This window comes from Bombina bombina, chromosome 5 (genome assembly GCF_027579735.1).
Source record: "Bombina bombina isolate aBomBom1 chromosome 5, aBomBom1.pri, whole genome shotgun sequence".
NCBI lineage: Eukaryota > Metazoa > Chordata > Amphibia > Anura > Bombinatoridae > Bombina > Bombina bombina.
The window spans coordinates 1,162,677,115-1,162,699,157 of NC_069503.1; the positions used below are offsets into that span (position 1 = coordinate 1,162,677,115).

Sequence of the window (22,043 nt, forward strand, 5' to 3'; positions counted from 1 at the left end):
CCCTCATCCCTCTCTCCTCTCATACAGTAAGTGCCCCTCATCCCTCTCTCCCCTCATACAGTAAGTGTCCCTCATCCCTCTCTCCTCTTATACAGTAAGTGCCCCTCATCCCTCTCTCCCCTCATACAGTAAGTGCCCTCATCCCTCTCTCCCCTCATACAGTAAGTGCCCCTCATCCCTCTCTCCCCTCATACAGTAAGTGCCCTCATCCCTCTCTCCTCTTATACAGTAAGTGCCCCTCATCCCTCTCTCCTCTCATACAGTAAGTGCCCCTCATCCCTCTCTCCTCTCATACAGTAAGTGCCCCTCATCCCTCTCTCCTCTCATACAGTAAGTGCCCCTCATCCCTCTCTCCTCTCATACAGTAAGTGTCCCCATCCCTCTCTCCCCTCATACAGTAAGTGCCCCTCATCCCTCTCTCCTCTCATACAGTAAGTGCTCCTCATCCCTCTCTCCTCTCATACAGTAAGTGCCCCTCATCCCTCTCTACCCTCATACAGTAAGTGCCCCTCATCCCTCTCTCCCCTCATACAGTAAGTGCCCCTCATCACTCTCTCCCCTCATACAGTAAGTGCCCCTCATCACTCTCTCCCCTCATACAGTAAGTGCCCCCATCCCTCTCTCCTCTCATACAGTAAGTGCCCCCATCCCTCTCTCCTCTCATACAGTAAGTGCCCCCATCCCTCTCTCCTCTCATACAGTAAGTGCCCCTCATCCCTCTCTCCCCTCATACAGTAAGTGCCCCTCATCACTCTCTCCCCTCATACAGTAAGTGCCCCTCATCCCTCTCTCCCCTCATACAGTAAGTGCCCCTCATCCCTCTCTCCTCTCATACAGTAAGTGCCCTCATCCCTCTCTCCCCTCATACAGTAAGTGCCCCTCATCCCTCTCTCCTCTCATACAGTAAGTGCCCCTCATCCCTCTCTCCTCTCATACAGTAAGTGCCCCTCATCCCTCTCTCCTCTCATACAGTAAGTGCCCCTCATCCCTCTCTCCACTCATACAGTAAGTGCTCCTCATCCCTCTCTCCACTCATACAGTAAGTGCCCCTCATCCCTCTCTCCTCTCATACAGTAAGTGCTCCTCATCCCTCTCTCCTCTCATACAGTAAGTGCCCCTCATCCCTCTCTCCCCTCATACAGTAAGTGCCCCTCATCCCTCTCTCCCCTCATACAGTAAGTGCCCTTCATCCCTCTCTCCTCTCATACAATAAGTGCCCCTCATCCCTCTCTCCCCTCATACAGTAAGTGCCCTTCATCCCTCTCTCCTCTCATACAGTAAGTGCCCCTCATCCCTCTCTCCTCTCATACAGTAAGTGCTCCTCATCCCTCTCTCCCCTCATACAGTAAGTGCCCCTCATCCCTCTCTCCTCTCATACAGTAAGTGCTCTTTATCCCTCTCTACTCTCATACAGTAAGTGCCCCTCATCCCTCTCTCCTCTCATACAGTAAGTGCTCCCTCATCCCTCTCTCCTCTCATACAGTAAGTGCTCTTTATCCCTCTCTCCTCTCATACAGTAAGTGCCCTCATCCCTCTCTCCTCTCATACAGTAAGTACCCCTCATCCCTCTCTCCTCTCATACAGTAAGTGCCCCTCATCCCTCTCTCCCCTCATACAGTAAGTGCTCCTCATCCCTCTCTCCGCTCATACAGTAAGTGCCCCTCATCCCTCTCTCCTCTCATACAGTAAGTGCCCCTCATCCCTCTCTCCTCTCATACAGTAAGTGCTCCTCATCCCTCTCTCCTCTCATACAGTAGGTGCCCTCATCCCTCTCTACTCTCATACAGTAAGTGCCCCTCATCCCTCTCTCCTCTCGTACAGTAAGTGCCCCTCATCCCTCTCTCCCCTCATACAGTAAGTGCCCCTCATCCCTCTCTCCTCTCATACAGTAAGTGCCCCTCATCCCTCTCTCCCCTCATACAGTAAGTGCCCCTCACCCCTCTCTCCTCTCATACAGTAAGTGCCCTCATCTCTCTCTCCTCTCATACAGTAAGTGCCCCTCATCCCTCTCTCCTCTCATACAGTAAGTGCCCTCATCCCTCTCTCCTCTCATACAGTAAGTGCCCCTCATCCCTCTCTCCCCTCATACAGTAAGTGCCCTCATCCCTCTCTCCTCTTATACAGTAAGTGCCCCTCATCCCTCTCTCCTCTCATACAGTAAGTGCCCCTCATCCCTCTCTCCTCTCATACAGTAAGTGCTCCTCATCACTCTCTCCTCTCATACAGTAAGTGCTCTTTATCCCTCTCTCCTCTCATACAGTAAGTGCCCCTCATCCCTCTCTCCTCTCATACAGTAAGTGCTCCTCATCCCTCTCTCCTCTCATACAGTAAGTGCCCCTCATCCCTCTCTCCTCTCATACAGTAAGTGCCCCTCATCCCTCTCTCCTCTCATACAGTAAGTGCCCCTCATCCCTCTCTCCTCTCATACAGTAAGTGCCCCTCATCCCTCTCTCCTCTCATACAGTAAGTGCCCCTCATCCTTCTCTCCCCTCATACAGTAAGTGCCCCTCTTCCCTCTCTCCTCTCATACAGTAAGTGCTCTTTATCCCTCTCTCCTCTCATACAGTAAGTGCCTCTCATTCCTCTCTCCCCTCATACAGTAAGTGCCCCTCATCTCTCTCTCCTCTCGTACAGTAAGTGCATAGTACTGCCCTGTTGCTTGACCCCTCACCCTATAACTGCCCTGTACCTATCACAGCTCCTGGTTGAATTATACTATAGGATGAAATGGCAGAGAACGTTTGGTTGATGGATGATTTATTCAGCAGTTGCCAGTGACCCTCTGCGCACTCGGGGGCAGGGCAGTTTGTGTCTCATGACTCACGTCATGCCCCTCTCCCAACATTTGTAACTTCTTGTTACACAGATAGAAATCACACAGAAGAACAGATGGTAAACGGGTAAGGAACACTTACTGTGTTGGGGTACTTACTGTATGAGAGGAGAGAGGGATGGGGGCACTTACTGTATGAGAGGAGAGATGTATGAGGGGCACTTACTGTATGAGAGGAGAGAGAGATGGGGGCACTTACTGTATGAGAGGAGAGAGAGATGGGGGCACTTACTGTATGAGAGGAGAGAGAGATGGGGGCACTTACTGTATGAGAGGAGAGAGGGATGAGGGGCACTTACTGTATGAGAGGAGAGAGGGATGGGGGCACTTACTGTATGAGAGGAGAGAGGTATGAGGGGCACTTACTGTATGAGAGGAGAGAGGGATGGGGGCACTTACTGTATGAGAGGAGAGAGGGATGGGGGCACTTACTGTATGAGAGGAGAGAGGGATGGGGGCACTTACTGTATGAAAGGAGAGAGGGATGGGGGCACTTACTGTATGAGAGGAGAGAGGGATGGGGCACTTACTGTATGAGAGGAGAGAGGGATGGGGGCACTTACTGTATGAGGGGAGAGAGGTATGAGGGGCACTTACTGTATGAGAGGAGAGAAGGATGGGGCACTTACTGTATGAGAGGAGAGAGGGATGGGGGCACTTACTGTATGAGGGGAGAGAGGTATGAGGGGCACTTACTGTATGAGAGGAGAGAGGGATGGGGGCACTTACTGTATGAGAGGAGAGAGGGATGGGGGCACTTACTGTATGAGAGAAGAGAGTGATGAGGGACACTTACTGTATGAGGAGAGAGAGGGATGAGGGGCACTTACTGTACGAGAGGAGAAAGGGATGAAGGGCACTTACTGTATGAGGGGAGAGAGGGATGAGGGGCACTTACTGTATGAGAGGAGAGAGGGATGAGGGTAACTTACTGTATGAGAGGAGAGAGGGATGGGGGCACTTACTGTATGAGGAGAGAGAGGGATGAGGGGCACTTACTACATGAGGGGAGAGAGGGATGCGGGGCACTTACTGTATCAGGGGAGAGAGGGATGAGGGGCACTTACTGTATGAGGGGAGAGTGGGATGAGGGGCACTTACTGTATGAGGGGAGAGAGGAATGAGGGACACTTACTGTATGAGAGGAGAGAGGGATGGGGGCACTTACTGTATGAGGGGAGAGAGGGATGAGGGGCACTTACTGTATGAGGGGAGAGAGGAATGAGGGGCACTTACTGTATGAGAGGAGAGAGGGATGGGGGCACTTACTGTATGAGAGGAGAGAGGGATGAGGGGCACTTACTGTATGAGGGGAGAGAGGGATGAGGGGCACTTATTGTATGAGAGGAGAGAGGGATGAGGGGCACTTACTGTATGAGAGGAGAGAGGGATGGGGGCACTTACTACATGAGGGGAGAGAGGGATGGGGGCACTTACTACATGAGGGGAGAGAGGAATGAGGGGCACTTACTGTATGAGAGGAGAGAGGGATGGGGGCACTTACTGTATGAGGGGAGAGAGGAATGAGGGGCAATTACTTTATGAGGGGAAAGAGGGATGGGGCAATTACTTTATGAGGGGAGAGAGGGATGGGGGCAATTACTTTATGAGGGGAGAGAGGGATAAGGGGCACTTACTGTATGAGGGGAGAGAGTGATGAGGGGCACTTACTGTATGAGAGAAGAGAGGGATGGGGGCACTTACTGTATGAGGGGAGAGAGGGATGAGAGGCACTTACTGTATGACAGGAGAGAGGGATGAAGGGCAATTACTGTATGCGAGCAGAGAGGGATGGGGGGCAATTACTGTATGAGAGGAGAGAGAGATGAGGGGCAATTACTGTATGAGAGGGATGAAGGGCAATTACTGTATGAGAGGAGAGAGGGATGAGGGGCATTTATTGTATGAGAGGAGAGAGGGATGAGGGGCACTTACTGTATGAGGGGAGAGAGGGATGAGGGGCACTTATTGTATGAGAGGAGAGAGGGATGAGGGGCACTTACTGTATGAGAGGAGAGAGGGATGAGGGGCACTTACTGTACAAGAGGAGAGAGGGATGAGGGGCAATAACTGTATGAGAGGAGAGAGGGATGAGGGGCAATTACTGTATGAGAGGAGAGAGGGATGAGGGGCACTTACTGTATGAGGGGAGAGAGGGATTAGGGGCACTTACTGTACGAGAGGAGAGAGGGATGAGGGGCACTTACTGTATGAGAGGAGAGAGGGATGAGGGGAACTTACTGTATGAGAGGAGAGAGGGATGAGGGGCACTTACTGTATGAGAGGAGAGAGGGATGAGGGGCAATTACTGTATGAGAGGAGAGAGGGATGAGGGGCAATTACTGTATGAGAGGAGAGAGGGATGAGGGGCACTTACTGTATGAGAGGAGAGAGGGATGAGGGGCAATTACTGTATGAGAGGAGAGAGGGATGAGCGGCACTTACTGTATGAGAGGAGAGAAAGATGAGGGGCACTTACTGTATGAGAGGGGTGAGGGATGAGGGGCACTTACTTTGATGGGAGAGAGGGGTGAGGAGCACTTATTGTATGAGGGGAGAGAGGAGTGAGGGGAACTTACTGTATGAGAGGAGAGAGAGGGATGAGGGGCACTTACTGTATGAGGGGAGAGAGGGATGAGGGGCACTTACTGTATAAGAGGAGAGAGGGATGAGGGGCACTTACTGTATGAGAGGAGAGAGGGATGAGGAGCACTTACTGTATGAGAGGAGAGAGGGATGAGGAGCACTTACTGTATAAGAGGAGAGAGGGATGAGGGGCACTTACTGTATGAGGGGAGAGAGGGATGAGGGGCACTTACTGTATGAGAGGAGAGAGGGATGAGGAGCACTTACTGTATGAGAGGAGAGAGGGATGAGGAGCACTTACTGTATGAGAGGAGAGAGGGATGAGGAGCACTTACTGTATGAGGGGAGAGAGGGATGAGGAGCACTTACTGTATGAGGGGAGAGAGGGATGAGGAGCACTTACTCTATGAGGGGAGAGAGGGATGAGGGGCACTTACTGTATGAGAGGAGAGAGGGATGAGGAGCACTTATTGTATAAGGAAGAGAGGGATGAGGAGCACTTACTGCATGAGAGGAGAGAGGGATGAGGGGCACTTACTGTATGAGAGGAGAGAGGGATGAGGGGCACTTACTGTATGAGGGGAGAGAGGGATGAGGGTCACTTACTGTCTGAGAGGAGAGAGTGATGAGGGGCACTTACTGTATGAGGGGATAGAGGGGTGAGAGGCACTTACTGTATGAGAGGAGAGAGGGATGAGGAGCACTTACTGTATGAGTGGAGAGAGGGATGAGCGGAACTTACTGTATGAGGGGAGAGAGGGATGAGGGGCAGTTACTTTATGAGGGGAGAGATGGATGAGGGGCACTTACTGTATGAGTGGAGAGAGGGATGAGGGGAACTTACTGTATGAGAGGAGAGAGGGATGAGGAGCACTTACTGTATGAGGGGAGAGAGGGATGAAGGGCACTTATTGTATAAGAGGAGAGAGGGATGAGGGGCACTTACTGTATGAGAGGAGAGAGGGATGAGGGGCACTTAATGTATGAGAGGAGAGAGGGATGAAGGGCACTTATTGTATAAGAGGAGAGAGGGATGAGGGTCACTTGCTGTATGAGAGGAGAGAGGGATGAGGGGCACTTACTGTATGAGAGGGGTGAGGGATTAGGGGCACTTACTGTATGAGGGGAGAGAGAGATGAGGGGTACTTACTGTATGAGAGGGGAGAGGGGTGAGGGGCACTTACTGTTTGAGGGGAGAGAGGGATGAGGGGCACTTACTGTATGAGAGGGGCACTTACTGTATGAGAGGGGAGAGGGGCACTTACTGTATGAGAGGGGAGAGGCATGAGGGACACTTACTGTATGAGGGGAGAGAGGGATGAGGAGCATTTACTGTATGAGGGGATAGAGGGGTGAGAGGCACTTACTGTATGAGGGGAGAGAGGGATGAGGGGCACTTACTGTATGATGGGAGAGAGGGATGAGGGGCAGTTACTGTATGAGGGGAGAGAGGGATGAGGGGCACTTACTTTTGAGGGTATAGAGGGATGAGGGGAACTTACTGTTCGAGAGGAGAGAAGGATGAAGGGCAATTACTGTATGAGAGGAGAGAGGGATGAAGGTCACTTACTGTATGAGAGAAGAGGGGTGAGGGGCACTTACTGTTTGAGAGGAGATAGGGATGAGGGTCACTTACTGTATGAGGGGAGAGAGCGGTGTCAGTATATGGCCGGGTTATAATACAATATATTTAATAATTATTCTTTAAAATAAACATGCATATACCAAACAATAAAATTAATGTAAATTCCTAAATTCTTTATATTAGTTAAAATTTATAGACACATTAAAATATATTTGTAAAAACACAGATCTGAATCAAACTATACACGTTTATACTGTTAGACTATACTATGCAAAGATCACAAAAGTTACCTTATTTATAACCGTATTCGCAGTTGAATTTCATTAAAATACCACAATGAGAGACCAAGATATGAGCCACTAACCTTAACAGTGCTTAGTTAAACAATAGAACAATACACTTTACCAGTCAATTTCTATGCCAAGTTATATGAGATTAAATAAATTCTTTAGCAGCAATAAAGTAAATTCCTAAATACAGATAAAGATTTGCAGAGATAAATTACATACCAGAGAGATCTGCTACAATAATGGGCCTGATTAAGAAATATGCAACCCAAAGGATATTTATCTAGCAAATAAATTAATTACTTAGCATACAAGAGTGACTAGTTAAGACTATACAGGACTATGAATGTAAACTAAAATACAAAATACCCTTTTAAAATTACTAACTACAATTTGACTATAGTCTTACCAATTACTTTGTCTAAAATATTAAAGATAAACAACCGTCATACATTACCAACATAAACAATGAGGGGCACTTACTCTATGAGGGGAGAGAGAATTGAGGGGCACTTGTTGAGAGGGTTGAGGGGCACTTACTGTATGAGAATAGAGAAGGATGAGGGGTACTTATTGTATGAAAGCAGAGATGAGGGGTGAATGTGGCAGTATCTCCGCTATGGGATATGCCTCTGTCCAAACCCAGAATCGCACCCGTATAGTAGGTCTGCCACTAGAGCTATAGTTGCTGAGATTGGGGTCAAGTCAGAAGCTATATCTCCCCCAAATTGGCTGGTCTCAGTGGGCTACCAGGCATGTATCAACCCCTCTGCATCACTGCTTCCTCTAGGCAGGTTTGAGGGGAGAGAGGGATGGGGGCACTTACTACATGAGGGGAGAGAGGAATGAGGGGCACTTACTGTATAGAGGAGAGAGGGATGGGGGCACTTACTGTATGAGGGGAGAGAGGAATGAGGGGCACTTACTGTATGAGAGGAGAGAGGGATGGAGGCACTTACTGTATGAGAGGAGAGATGTATGAAGGGCACTTACTGTATGAGAGGAGTGAGAGATGGGGGCACTTACTGTATGAGAGGAGAGAGGGATGAGGGGCACTTACTGTATGAGAGGAGAGAGGGATGGGGGCACTTACTGTATGAGAGGAGAGAGGTATGAGGGGCACTTACTGTATGAGAGGAGAGAGGGATGGGGGCACTTACTGTATGAGAGGAGAGAGGGATGGGGGCACTTACTGTATGAGAGGAGAGAGGGATGGGGGCACTTACTGTATGAGAGGAGAGAGGGATGGGGGCACTTACTGTATGAGAGGAGAGAGGGATGGGGGCACTTACTGTATGAGAGGAGAGAGGGATGGGGCACTTACTGTATGAGAGGAGAGAGGGATGGGGGCACTTACTGTATGAGGGGAGAGAGGTATGAGGGGCACTTACTGTATGAGAGGAGAGAGGGATGGGGCACTTACTGTATGAGAGGAGAGAGGGATGGGGGCACTTACTGTATGAGGGGAGAGAGGTATGAGGGGCACTTACTGTATGAGAGGAGAGAGGGATGGGGGCACTTACTGTATGAGAGGAGAGAGGGATGGGGGCACTTACTGTATGAGGGGAGAGAGGGATGAGGGGCACTTACTGTATGAGGGGAGAGAGGGATGAGGGGCACTTACTGTATGAGAGAAGAGAGTGATGAGGGACACTTACTGTATGAGGAGAGAGAGGGATGAGGGGCACTTACTGTACGAGAGGAGAAAGGGATGAAGGGCACTTACTGTATGAGGGGAGAGAGGGATGAGGGGCACTTACTGTATGAAAGGAGAGAGGGATGAGGGTAACTTACTGTATGAGAGGAGAGAGGGATGGGGGCACTTACTGTATGAGGAGAGAGAGGGATGAGGGGCACTTACTGTATGAGGGGAGAGAGGGATACTTACTGTATGAGAGGAGAGAGGGATGGGGGCACTTACTGTATGAGGGGAGAGAGGGATGGGGGCACTTACTACATGAGGGGAGAGAGGGATGCGGGGCACTTACTGTATCAGGGGAGAGAGGGATGAGGGGCACTTACTGTATGAGGGGAGAGAGGGATGAGGGGCACTTACTGTATGAGGGGAGAGAGGAATGAGGGGCATTTACTGTATGAGAGGAGAGAGGGATGGGGGCACTTACTGTATGAGAGGAGAGAGGGATGGGGGCACTTACTACATGAGGGGAGAGAGGGATGGGGGCACTTACTACATCAGGGGAGAGAGGAATGAGGGGCACTTACTGTATGAGAGGAGAGAGGGATGGGGGCACTTACTACATGAGGGGAGAGAGGGATGAGGGGCAATTACTTTATGAGGGGAAAGAGGGATGGGGCAATTACTTTATGAGGGGAGAGAGGGATGGGGGCAATTACTTTATGAAGGGAGAGAGGGATAAGGGGCACTTACTGTATGAGGGGAGAGAGGGATGAGGGGCACTTACTGTATGAGAGAAGAGAGGGATGGGGGCACTTACTGTATGAGGGGAGAGAGGGATGAGGGGCACTTACTGTATGACAGGAGAGAGGGATGAAGGGCAATTACTGTATGCGAGCAGAGAGGGATGGGGGGCAATTACTGTATGAGAGGAGAGAGAGATGAGGGGCAATTACTGTATGAGAGGGATGAAGGGCAATTACTGTATGAGAGGAGAGAGGGATGAGGGGCATTTATTGTATGAGAGGAGAGAGGGATGAGGGGCACTTACTGTATGAGGGGAGAGAGGGATGAGGGGCACTTACTGTATGAGAGGAGAGAGGGATGAGGGGCACTTACTGTATGAGAGGAGAGAGGGATGAGGGGCACTTACTGTACAAGAGGAGAGAGGGATGAGGGGCAATAACTGTATGAGAGGAGAGAGGGATGAGGGGCAATTACTGTATGAGAGGATAGAGGGATGAGGGGCAATTACTGTATGAGAGGAGAGAGGGATGAGGGGCACTTACTGTATGAGAGGAGAGAGGGATGAGGGGCACTTACTGTATGAGAGGAGAGAGGGATGAGGGGCAATTACTGTATGAGAGGAGAGAGGGATGAGGGGCACTTACTGTATGAGAGGAGAGAGGGATGAGGGGCAATTACTGTGTTACGGTTACCCTTAGTCTCGCTGAGAGATGGACCGCTTAGTAGCCTGGATCCCTATTGCTAAAGAGGGGAGAAGCTGCTTTCCATAGTATTCTATATGAGTCTCGCAAATATAGAATAATCTCCCTTAGCTGTAGTACAGCTAGGATACCCTTCTGCCCACAAAAACGAGTCAACGCTGCGATTGAGGGTCAAACAAGAACTCAGCACTGGGATGCCCAGCCTGCTTTTTATTAAGGTTACATGCACACAGGGCACTCCCAGGGGGAGAGGGGGGGGAAGCACAAAATCCCCCATCACACATTTAGATAGAGAGCACTGTCCTTTGACAGGCCACAATAGGATTACAGTACTTAAGATAACAAGTTTACAAGTTCATCTTATCAATTAGCAGTCTGGCTCCAGAGGTGATTAGACAATGGGATTGGTTATCCCTAAACTTAGAGCTGAGGCCAGCAAAAATGTGTATTTAGGCAATAGTTTCTAAAAGCTGAAAAAAAAGAGTTAACTCTTTATGAAATGATACTTGTTACGGTTTTCTTGGAGCCCTTCTTAGGCGCTGGCTTGCTGGTTCAGGCATTGCTGCTGGGAAATAAGCTCTTCACAACAAAATAACTAATGCTTCTGTAACAGTGCTCCCTTTCTGTGGAACACTCTGGCAGACACGGTCTGACCCATTTTCGGGGCAGACTAAGGCTGTCCAGACCGCTGGTTATGCGGGGCTGAGGTCTGTTTGTCTGGACAACCCGTCGGCGTTGCCATTCTGTTTCCCAGGTCTGTAAGTAATGGTGAAATTGAAGGGTTGCAACGATAAGCTCCAACGTAATAGCCTGCCGTTATCTCCAGAGACCCGGTTCAGCCACACCAACGGGTTATGGTCGGTGACCAGAGTGAACTCCTGACCATATAAATAGGGAGTCAATTTCTTTAATGCCCACACCAAAGCCAAACACTCCTTTTCGACCGCTGCATAGCTGACTTCGCGGGGCAGGAGCTTCCGGCTGATGTAGGCAACTGGATGCTCCCCTCCATCTTCGCCTACTTGGCTGAGGACAGCTCCCAGCCCGAACATGGAAGCGTCTGTATGGACGATAAAACGTTTGTTAAGGGCTGGGGCCGCCAAGACAGGAGCGTTAATTAGAGCATTTTTGAGAGCCTGGAAAGCCGTTTCACAGTGGGGAGACCACAGGACCTGTCGAGGTAAGTTCTTCTTGGTCAAGTCAGTCAGGGGTTTGGCAAGTGTGCTGTAGTCTGGTACGAACCGTCTATAGTACCCTGCCGTGCCCAGGAAGGCTAGGACCTGAGTCTTAGTGATGGGGGTGGGCCAATTGGCGACAGCTTCTATTTTGGCCGGCTCTGGTCGCTGCTTTCCACACCCCACCCGGTGACCCAGGTACTGTACCTCGGCCATCCCAAAGTGGCATTTTTCTGGCTTCAGAGTCAGGCCAGCAGCCCGGATCTGATCCAGAACCATTCCCACATGAGCTAAGTGGTCCTCCCAGGACTCACTGTGGATCGCTATGTCGTCCAGGTAGGCGCAAGCAAAACTCTGGAAGCCATCCAGGAGCCTATCCACCAAGCGCTGGAATGTAGCTGGGGCATTCTTCATCCCAAACGGCATTACCCTAAACTGATATAAGCCGAATGGGGTGACGAATGCCGACTTGGGGATAGCCTCCGGGGCCAGGGGAATCTGCCAGTAACCTTTGCAGAGGTCAATAGTGGTCAGGTAATTTCCCCTGGCTATACGATCGAGTAGCTCGTCTACCCTGGGCATAGGGTAAGCGTCCGTCACAGTATTTTCATTGAGCCTCCGATAGTCTACACAGAACCGGGTGGTCCCATCTTTCTTGGGCACCAAGACAACTGGGGAGGCCCATGGACTATCGGAGGGCTCAATTACCCTGAGCTGGAGCATCTCATCGATCTCCTTCTTCATTCCTGTCCTAACTGCTTCGGGGATTCGGTACGGAGCCTGGCGCAAGGGAGCTTGTCCCGGAGTATCTACCTGGTGGGTGGTTAAAGTAGTGTACCCTGGCTTCGGGGAGAAGGTGAGGTGTTTGGACTGGAGGAGTTGGTTGAGCTGCTCCCTTTCAGTGGGGCTAAGTCGGTCCCCTATCTGAACCTGCGCCACTATACCTGTGGGGAGACTCTTTTCTAATAGGTCTGGAATGGGTAAACTGTCGGGGTCTTCCTGAGGGGAACAACATACGGCCGTCACGTTCTCTGGTCACTCAAAATATTCCTTGAGCATGTTTACATGGAATGTCTTTCTAAGATTGTTGTCATGGCAGCTAGCTATCACATAAGTGGTGTCTCCCCTTTTCTCTACGATCTGGTAGGGACCCTGCCAGGACGCCTGCAATTTGTCTGTCTTCACCGGCTTAAGTACTAACACCTTTTGTCCTATGGTGAAGATTCTCTTTCGGGCCCCCCGATCGTACCATACTTTCTGTCTTCTCTGGGCCAACTGGAGATTAGCCCGCACGGATTTGGCTAATTGCTCCATTCGGTCCCTGAGTTCCAGCACGTATGGCACAATGGGGACACCGTCAGCCTCCATCTCTCCCTCCCAGTGCTCCCGGATCAGGTTTAGGGGTCCCCGTACCTTTCTTCCGTAGAGCAACTCGAAGGGAGAGAACCCTGTCGTTTCCTGGGGCACCTCCCGATAAGCAAATAGGAGGTGCGGCAGGAAGCGTTCCCAGTCTCGGTATTCCTGAGTGAACGTCTTGAGCATTTGCTTGAGGGTCCCATTGAACCTCTCACACAGCCCGTTCGTCTGGGGGTGGTATGGGGAGCTCAGGAGGGACTTAATTTTGCAAACCTGCCAGAGTTGTTGGGTTAATTCAGCCGTAAATTGGGTGCCTCGGTCGGATAGGATTTCTTTTGGAAATCCTACCCGGGAGAACACCTGTACTAGTGCATTCGCTACCGTATCCGCTTGTATGTTGGATAGGGCGACAGCCTCTGGGTACCTGGTAGCGTAGTCCACTACGGTAAGAATGTAGCGCTTACCGGAGGGACTAGGGGTAGCCAGTGGTCCCACTAGGTCAATAGCAACCCGGCTGAAGGGTTCCTCTACAATGGGCATATTTACTAGCTGGGCTTTAGGGTGATCGCCTCGCCTTCCTACTCGTTGACACACATCGCAGGTGTTACAGTAAGTTCTAACGTCAGCGTGCACCCCTGGCCAAAAGAACGTGTGAGTAATGCGGTGTAGGGTACGGGTAACGGCTAGGTGGCCTGCTAAGGGGATGTCGTGGCCTATTTTGAGGATTTCTTGACGGTATTTGTGGGGCACTACCAGCTGTCGCCTACGCTGTCCCCTTTTCTCTGTCCAGCGGTATAGTTTCCCTTTTTCCCATAAGAATGTTTCGTTATCTGCCCCGCCCCCTCCGGTCTCTGCTCGTTCCCGGTACTTTTGTAAGGTCGGGTCAGTCTTAGACTCTGCCTCGAAAGCATCTGGGGTGTCCCAGGGTATGGGGCCTAACCTGTCAGGCAAGGTCGGGGTAGGTCTTACCTGTGTCTCCCGCACTGGTGAGAGCTCTCGCTCCGTCCGGGCTTGGGCCCGTGTAGTCACTGGGTCCGCCTCGTTGTTGCATACTGGAGCATAGGCAGAAGTCATGGGGCCCAAATCGTTGCCCAGTAGTACTTCGGCAGGTAAATTATCCATTAGGCCCACGTTCACAGCCCCCTTTCCCGCTCCCCAATCAAGATGCACTTTAGCTGTTGGAATTTTGTACACATCCCCCCCCCGCCACTCTAACGGCCACAGTCTGTCCGGATCGCTTGTGCTCTGGCACCAAATGACTCTGTACCAGCGTGATAGTAGCCCCTGTGTCTCGCAATCCCTCGGTAGATCGCCCCTCGAGCCATACCCTCTGCCGATGGTGCTGGCGGTTATCTGAGGCAGCATATACAGGGTCTGCCTCGTGAAGCGGCCCCACATATCCCTCCATAGGGGCCTCTTGGTTAACACAGAGGGCCCGGGCCGGACGATAGGACCCAGAGGGGTAATTGTAATTCCTGGGTGTCTGGTGCGTATTAAGGGGGCAGCTAGCCATGAAATGCCCTGGTTGCTTGCATCGGTGGCAAGTCGGTCTGTGACGCTCAGAGCTGTTATTGGGTGGTCCTGAGTGTCGGACGGGCCCTGTGGGCACCGGGGCTCGGAATTCAGCACGAGGGGGTGCACGGTAAACCTCTCTGGGTTCGACCCGTGCTGGAGCTCGGTAGTTCATGGGTTCGTGAAGACGGGAGTCATAATGTTCATCGGCCAATTTGGCTGCTTCTTCTAAGGTAGAAGGCCGCCTGTCTCGCAGCCATTCCTTCCCTTGCTGTTCCATGCCATTATAAAAATGTTCTAAGAGAAACAATTGTAAAATCTCCTCCCCAGTCACCGCTTTACTTCCGCTCAGCCAGTGATTTGCCGCTCTCCGCATTCGGTGCGCCCATTCCATATGGGTATCGTTAGGCTTCTTTTCCGTGCCCCGAAACTGTCGGCGATATGTGTCCGGAGTTACAGCGTACCGTCGCAACAGTGTCTCCTTAACTAGCTCATACTGTGTCACTTCCTTAGCACCCAGAGTACGAAAGGCTTCCAGGGCTCGCCCGGATAGTTTCCCAGACAATATCGTGGGCCACTCTCTGTTGGGAATCTGGTGCAGGGCACATTGCCTTTCGAAGTCCGCCAAATATTCATCAATCCCTGTCTCGCTCTCTAGAAAGGGTCGAAATGCCGTATAGGGTATCTTGGGCCTCCCAGCATTTTCGACAGGGATGATTACCTGCGGGGCTACAGCATTGCGGTGTGCGTTCGCTAGGTTGAGTTCGTGGGCTCGAGTCTCTCGTATATCCTCGTCCGCCTCCGCCATCAACTGCTGTACCAATTCCATGGAGGGGTTCGGCCCGTATAATGAGAGCCTTTCCCGAACAATCCTGGTTTTTTCGTCACTAATCGTGGTCGGTGTTTCCGCCATTGTGAAGCTCTGATCCAGTTCGTTCAATTCTGCGATCAGCTCTCTCCTCGGCCGGTTGCTGGCGTACCCCCCTCTGCTTTCAAGTAAATCCTTTAGGGTTGTACGCTTCAATTTTTCGTAAGCGCTCTCCATCCGTTCTGTACCTCTCCTAGGAAATCCAGGAAAATCCCGCCGCTGCCGCCAAATGTTACGGTTACCCTTAGTCTCGCTGAGAGATGGACCGCTTAGTAGCCTGGATCCCTATTGCTAAAGAGGGGAGAAGCTGCTTTCCATAGTATTCTATATGAGTCTCGCAAATATAGAATAATCTCCCTTAGCTGTAGTACAGCTAGGATACCCTTCTGCCCACAAAAACGAGTCAACGCTGCGATTGAGGGTCAAACAAGAACTCAGCACTGGGATGCCCAGCCTGCTTTTTATTAAGGTTACATGCACACAGGGCACTCCCAGGGGGAGAGGGGGGGAAGCACAAAATCCCCCATCACACATTTAGATAGAGAGCACTGTCCTTTGACAGGCCACAATAGGATTACAGTACTTAAGATAACAAGTTTACAAGTTCATCTTATCAATTAGCAGTCTGGCTCCAGAGGTGATTAGACAATGGGATTGGTTATCCCTAAACTTAGAGCTGAGGCCAGCAAAAATGTGTATTTAGGCAATAGTTTCTAAAAGCTGAAAAAAAAGAGTTAACTCTTTATGAAATGATACTTGTTACGGTTTTCTTGGAGCCCTTCTTAGGCGCTGGCTTGCTGGTTCAGGCATTGCTGCTGGGAAATAAGCTCTTCACAACAAAATAACTAATGCTTCTGTAACATACTGTATGAGAGGGATGAAGGGCAATTACTGTATGAGTGGAGAGAGGGGTGAGGGGCAATTACTGTATGAGAGGAGAGAGGGATCAGGGGCAATTACTGTATGAGAGGGATGAAGGGCAATTACTGTATGAGTGGAGAGAGGGATGAGGGGCACTTACTGTATGAGAGGAGAGAAAGATGAGGGGCACTTACTGTATGAGAGGGGTGAGGGATGAGGGGCACTTACTTTGATGGGAGAGAGGGGTGAGGAGCACTTATTGTATGAGGGGAGAGAGGAGTGAGGGGAACTTACTGTATGAGAGGAGAGAGAGGGATGAGGGGCACTTACTGTATGAGGGGAGAGAGGGATGAGGGGCACTTACTGTATAAGAGGAGAGAGGGATGAGGGGCACTTACTGTATGAGGGGAGAGAGGGATGAGGGGCACTTACTGTATGAGAGGAGAGAGGGATGAGGAGCACTTACTGTATGAGAGGAGAGAGGGATGAGGAGCACTTACTGTATGAGAGGAGAGAGGGATGAGGAGCACTTACTGTATGAGGGGAGAGAGGGATGAGGAGCACTTACTGTATGAGGGGAGAGAGGGATGAGGAGCACTTACTCTATGAGGGGAGAGAGGGATGAGGGGCACTTACTGTATAAGAGGAGAGAGGGATGAGGGGCACTTACTGTATGAGAGGAGAGAGGGATGAGGAGCACTTACTGTATAAGGGAGAGAGGGATGAGGAGCACTTACTGTATGAGAGTGGAGAGGGGTGAGGAGCACTTACTGTATGAGGGGAGAGAGGGATGAGGGTCACTTACTGTCTGAGAGGAGAGAGTGATGAGGGGCACTTACTGTATGAGGGGATAGAGGGGTGAGAGGCACTTACTGTATGAGGGGAGAGAGGGATGAGGGGCAGTTACTTTATGAGGGGAGAGAGGGATGAGGGGCACTTACTGTATGAGTGGAGAGAGGGATGAGGGGAACTTACTGTATGAGAGGAGAGAGGGATGAGGAGCACTTACTGTATGAGGGGAGAGAGGGATGAGGGGCACTTACTGTATGAGGGGAGAGAGGGGTGAGGGGCACTTACTGTTTGAGGGGAGAGAGGGATGAGGGGCACTTACTGTATGAGGGGAGAGAGGGATGAGGAGAACTTACTGTACGAGAGGAGAGAGGTATGAAGGGCACTTACTGTACGAGAGGGGTGAGGGATGAGGGGCACTTATTGTATAAGAGGAGAGAGGGATGAGGAGAACTTACTGTACGAGAGGAGAGAGGTATGAAGGGCACTTACTGTACGAGAGGAGAGAGGGATGAAGGGCACTTATTGTATAAGAGGAGAGAGGGATGAGGGTCACTTGCTGTATGAGAGGAGAGAGGGATGAGGGGCACTTACTGTATGAGGGGAGAGAGAGATGATGGGTACTTACCGTATGAGAGGGGAGAGGGGTGAGGGGTACTTACTGTTTGAGGGGAGAGAGGGATGAGGGGCACTTACTGTATGAGAGGGGAGAGGGGCACTTTCTGTATGAGAGGGGCACTTACTGTATGAGAGGGGAGAGGCATGAGGGACACTTACTGTATGAGGGGAGAGAGGGATGAAGAGCATTTACTGTATGAGGGGATAGAGGGGTGAGAGGCACTTACTGTATGAGGGGAGAGAGGGATGAGGGGCACTTACTGTATGATGGGAGAGAGGGATGAGGGGCAGTTACTTTATGAGGGGAGAGAGGGATGAGGGGCAGTTACTGTATGAGGGGAGAGAGGGATGAGGGGCACTTACTTTTGAGGGTATAGAGGGATGAGGGGAATAATTATTATTAATAATTATTCTTTAAAATAAACATGCATATACCAAACAATAAAATTAATGTAAATTCCTAAATTCTTTATATTAGTTAAAATTTATAGACACATTAAAATATATTTGTAAAAACACAGATCTGAATCAAACTATACACGTTTATACTGTTAGACTATACTATGCAAAGATCACAAAAGTTACCTTATTTATAACCGTATTCGCAGTTGAATTTCATTAAAATACCACAATGAGAGACCAAGATATGAGCCACTAACCTTAACAGTGCTTAGTTAAACAATAGAACAATACACTTTACCAGTCAATTTCTATGCCAAGTTATATGAGATTAAATAAATTCTTTAGCAGCAATAAAGTAAATTCCTAAATACAGATAAAGATTTGCAGAGATAAATTACATACCAGAGAGATCTGCTACAATAATGGGCCTGATTAAGAAATATGCAACCCAAAGGATATTTATCTAGCAAATAAATTAATTACTTAGCATACAAGAGTGACTAGTTAAGACTATACAGGACTATGAATGTAAACTAAAATACAAAATACCCTTTTAAAATTACTAACTACAATTTGACTATAGTCTTACCAATTACTTTGTCTAAAATATTAAAGATAAACAACCGTCATACATTACCAACATAAACAATGAGGGGCACTTACTCTATGAGGGGAGAGAGAATTGAGGGGCACTTGTTGAGAGGGTTGAGGGGCACTTACTGTATGAGAATAGAGAAGGATGAGGGGTACTTATTGTATGAAAGCAGAGATGAGGGGTGAATGTGGCAGTATCTCCGCTATGGGATATGCCTCTGTCCAAACCCAGAATCGCACCCGTATAGTAGGTCTGCCACTAGAGCTATAGTTGCTGAGATTGGGGTCAAGTCAGAAGCTATATCTCCCCCAAATTGGCTGGTCTCAGTGGGCTACCAGGCATGTATCAACCCCTCTGCATCACTGCTTCCTCTAGGCAGGTTTGATCCCCTCTGCCCTCCTCCTTCCTCTAGGTGGGTAATGACTCCTTTGCCTGCATTAAGATATTCTTTATCAGGTCTCCTCTGCAAGGAAAAGTGCAATCAGCAAACAAGGTCTATACTTCTGCCTCTGGAATCTCTGAAAGACTTGACTAGGATCGACTGTTTAAAAAAGATCTACAAATTATTTAACTCAGGGCTACCAGTAAAGGATGGAGGATTCGGGAGGTAAAAGTAATAGCTATCCATTTGCATTGTCACCCTATGCAAAATATATGCAAATTAGACCTTTTTCACCTGTACACATTTTGGTGAATTTGCAACCAATAGAGGGCACTGTGTTATATAATGTTCTGGGGATAGTTCAACCAAGAGATAGTTCTATGTCCAACATTGTCTATGTATGTGACTGGGGAAACATTACAGTGACCAATAGAGGGCACTGTGTCACACATTGTCTGTGTATGTGACTGGGAAAACATCTCATGGACCAATAGAGGGCGCTGTGTCACACATTGTCTGTGTATGTGACTGGGGAAACATCACAGTGACCAATAGAGGGCGCTGTGTCACACATTGTCTGTGTATGTGACTGGGGAAACATCACAGTGACCAATAGATGGCGCTTTGTCACACATTGTACATGCATGTGACTGGGGAAACATCACAGAGACCAATAGAGGGCGCTGTGTCACACATTGTGTATGTGACGGGGTAAAACATCACAGTGACCAATAGAGGGCGCTGTGTCAAACATTGTGTATGTGACGGGGGAAACATCACAGAGACCAATAAAGGGTGCTGTGTCACACATTGTCTGTGTATGTGACTGGGGAATCGTAACAGTGACCAATAGAGGGCGCTATGTCACACATTGTCTGTGTATGTGACTGGGGAAACATCACAGTGACCAAATAGAGGGCGCTGTGTCACACATTGTCTGTGTATGTGACTGGGGAAACATCACAGAGACCAATAGAGGGCGCTGTGTCACACATTGTCTGTGTATGTGACTGGGGAATCGTAACAGTGACCAATAGAGGGCGCTGTGTCACACATTGTCTGTGTATGTGACTGGGGAATCGTAACAGTGACCAATAGAGGGCGCTGTGTCACACATTGTCTGTGTATGTGACTGGGGAAACATCACAGTGACCAAATAGAGGGCGCTGTGTCACACATTGTCTGTGTATGTGACTGGGGAAACATCACAGTGACCAATAGAGGGCGCTGTGTCACACATTGTCTGTGTATGTGACTGGGGAAACATCACAGAGACCAATAGAGGGCGCTGTGTCACACATTGTCTATGTATGTGACTGGGGAAACATCACAGTGACCAATAGAGGGCGCTGTGTCACACATTGTCTGTGTATGTGACAGGGGAAACATCACAGTCACCAATAGAGGGCGCTGTGTCACACATTGTCTGTGTATGTGACTGGGGAAAAATCACAGTGACCAATAGAGAGCGCTGTGTCACACATTGTACATGTAAGTGACTGGGGAAACATCACAGTGACCAATAGAGGGCGCTGTGTCACACATTGTCTGTGTATGTGACTGGGAAAACATCACAGTGACCAATAGAGAGTGTTGTGTCACACATTGTACATGTATGTGACTGGGGAACCATCACAGTGACCAATAGAGGGCGCTGTGTCACACATTGTCTGTGTATGTGACTGGGGAAACATCACAGTCACCAATAGAGGGCGCTGTGTCACACATTGTCTGTGTATGTGACTGGGGAAACATCACAGTGACCAATAGAGGGCGCTGTGTCACACATTGTCTGTGTATGTGACTGGGGAAACATCACAGTCACCAATAGAGGGCGCTGTGTCACACATTGTCTGTGTATGTGACTGGGGAAACATCACAGTGACCAATAGAGGGCGCTGTGTCACACATTGTCTGTGTATGTGACTGGGGAATCATAACAGTGACCAATAGAGGGCGCTATGTCACACATTGTCTGTGTATGTGACTGGGGAATCATAACAGTGACCAATAGAGGGCGCTATGTCACACATTGTCTGTGTATGTGACTGGGGAATCATAACAGTGACCAATAGAGGGCGCTATGTCACACATTGTCTTTGTATGTGACAGGGGAATCATAACAGTGACCAATAGAGGGCGCTGTGTCACACATTGTCTGTGTATGTGACTGGGGAAACATTACAGTGACCAATAGAGGGCGCTGTGTCACACATTGTCTGTGTATGTGACTGGGGAAACATCACAGTGACCAATAGAGGGCGCTGTGTCACACATTGTCTGTGTATGTCACTGGGGAAACATCACAGTGACCAATAGAGAGCGCTGTGTCACACATTGTCTGTGTATGTGACTGGGGAAAGATCACAGTGACCAATAGAGGGCGCTATGTCACACGTTGTCTGTGTATGTGACTGGGAAACATTACAGTGACTAATAGAGGGCGCTGTGTCACACATTGTCTGTGTATGTGACAGGGAAACATTACAGTGACCAATAGAGGGCGCTGTGTCACACATTTTACATGTATGTGACTGGGGAAACATCACAGTGACCAATAGAGGGTGCTGTGTCACACATTGTCTGTGTATGTGACTGGGGAAACATCACAGTGACCAATAGAGGGCGCTGTGTCACACATTGTCTGTGTATGTGACTGGGGAAACATCACAGTGACCAATAGAGGGCGCTGTGTCACACATTGTCTGTGTATGTGACTGGGGAAACATCACAGTCACCAATAGAGGGCGCTGTGTCACACATTGTACATGTATGTGACTGGGGAACCATCACAGTGACCAATAGAGGGCGCTGTGTCACACATTGTCTGTGTATGTGACTGGGGAAACATCACAGTCACCAATAGAGGGCGCTGTGTCACACATTGTCTGTGTATGTGACTGGGGAAACATCACAGTGACCAATAGAGGGCGCTGTGTCACACATTGTCTGTGTATGTGACTGGGGAATCATAACAGTGACCAATAGAGGGCGCTATGTCACACATTGTCTGTGTATGTGACTGGGGAATCATAACAGTGACCAATAGAGGGCACTGTGTCACACATTGTCTGTGTATGTGACAGGGGAATCATAACAGTGACCAATAG

The 22,043-nt window shown here is 49.6% G+C and overlaps 1 protein-coding gene across 1 annotated transcript in view; it reads left to right on the forward strand.

Moving 5' to 3' along the window:
- The first annotated feature begins 2,856 nt into the window (after window positions 1-2,856).
- SLC52A2 (solute carrier family 52 member 2) overlaps window positions 2,857-22,043 on the forward strand; it is a 140,893-nt gene continuing 121,706 nt past the window's right edge. The window contains exon 1 of the mRNA XM_053715505.1: window positions 2,857-2,900. The gene's annotated coding sequence lies outside the window, so the exon portion shown is untranslated. The remainder of the gene's footprint in view (window positions 2,901-22,043) is intronic.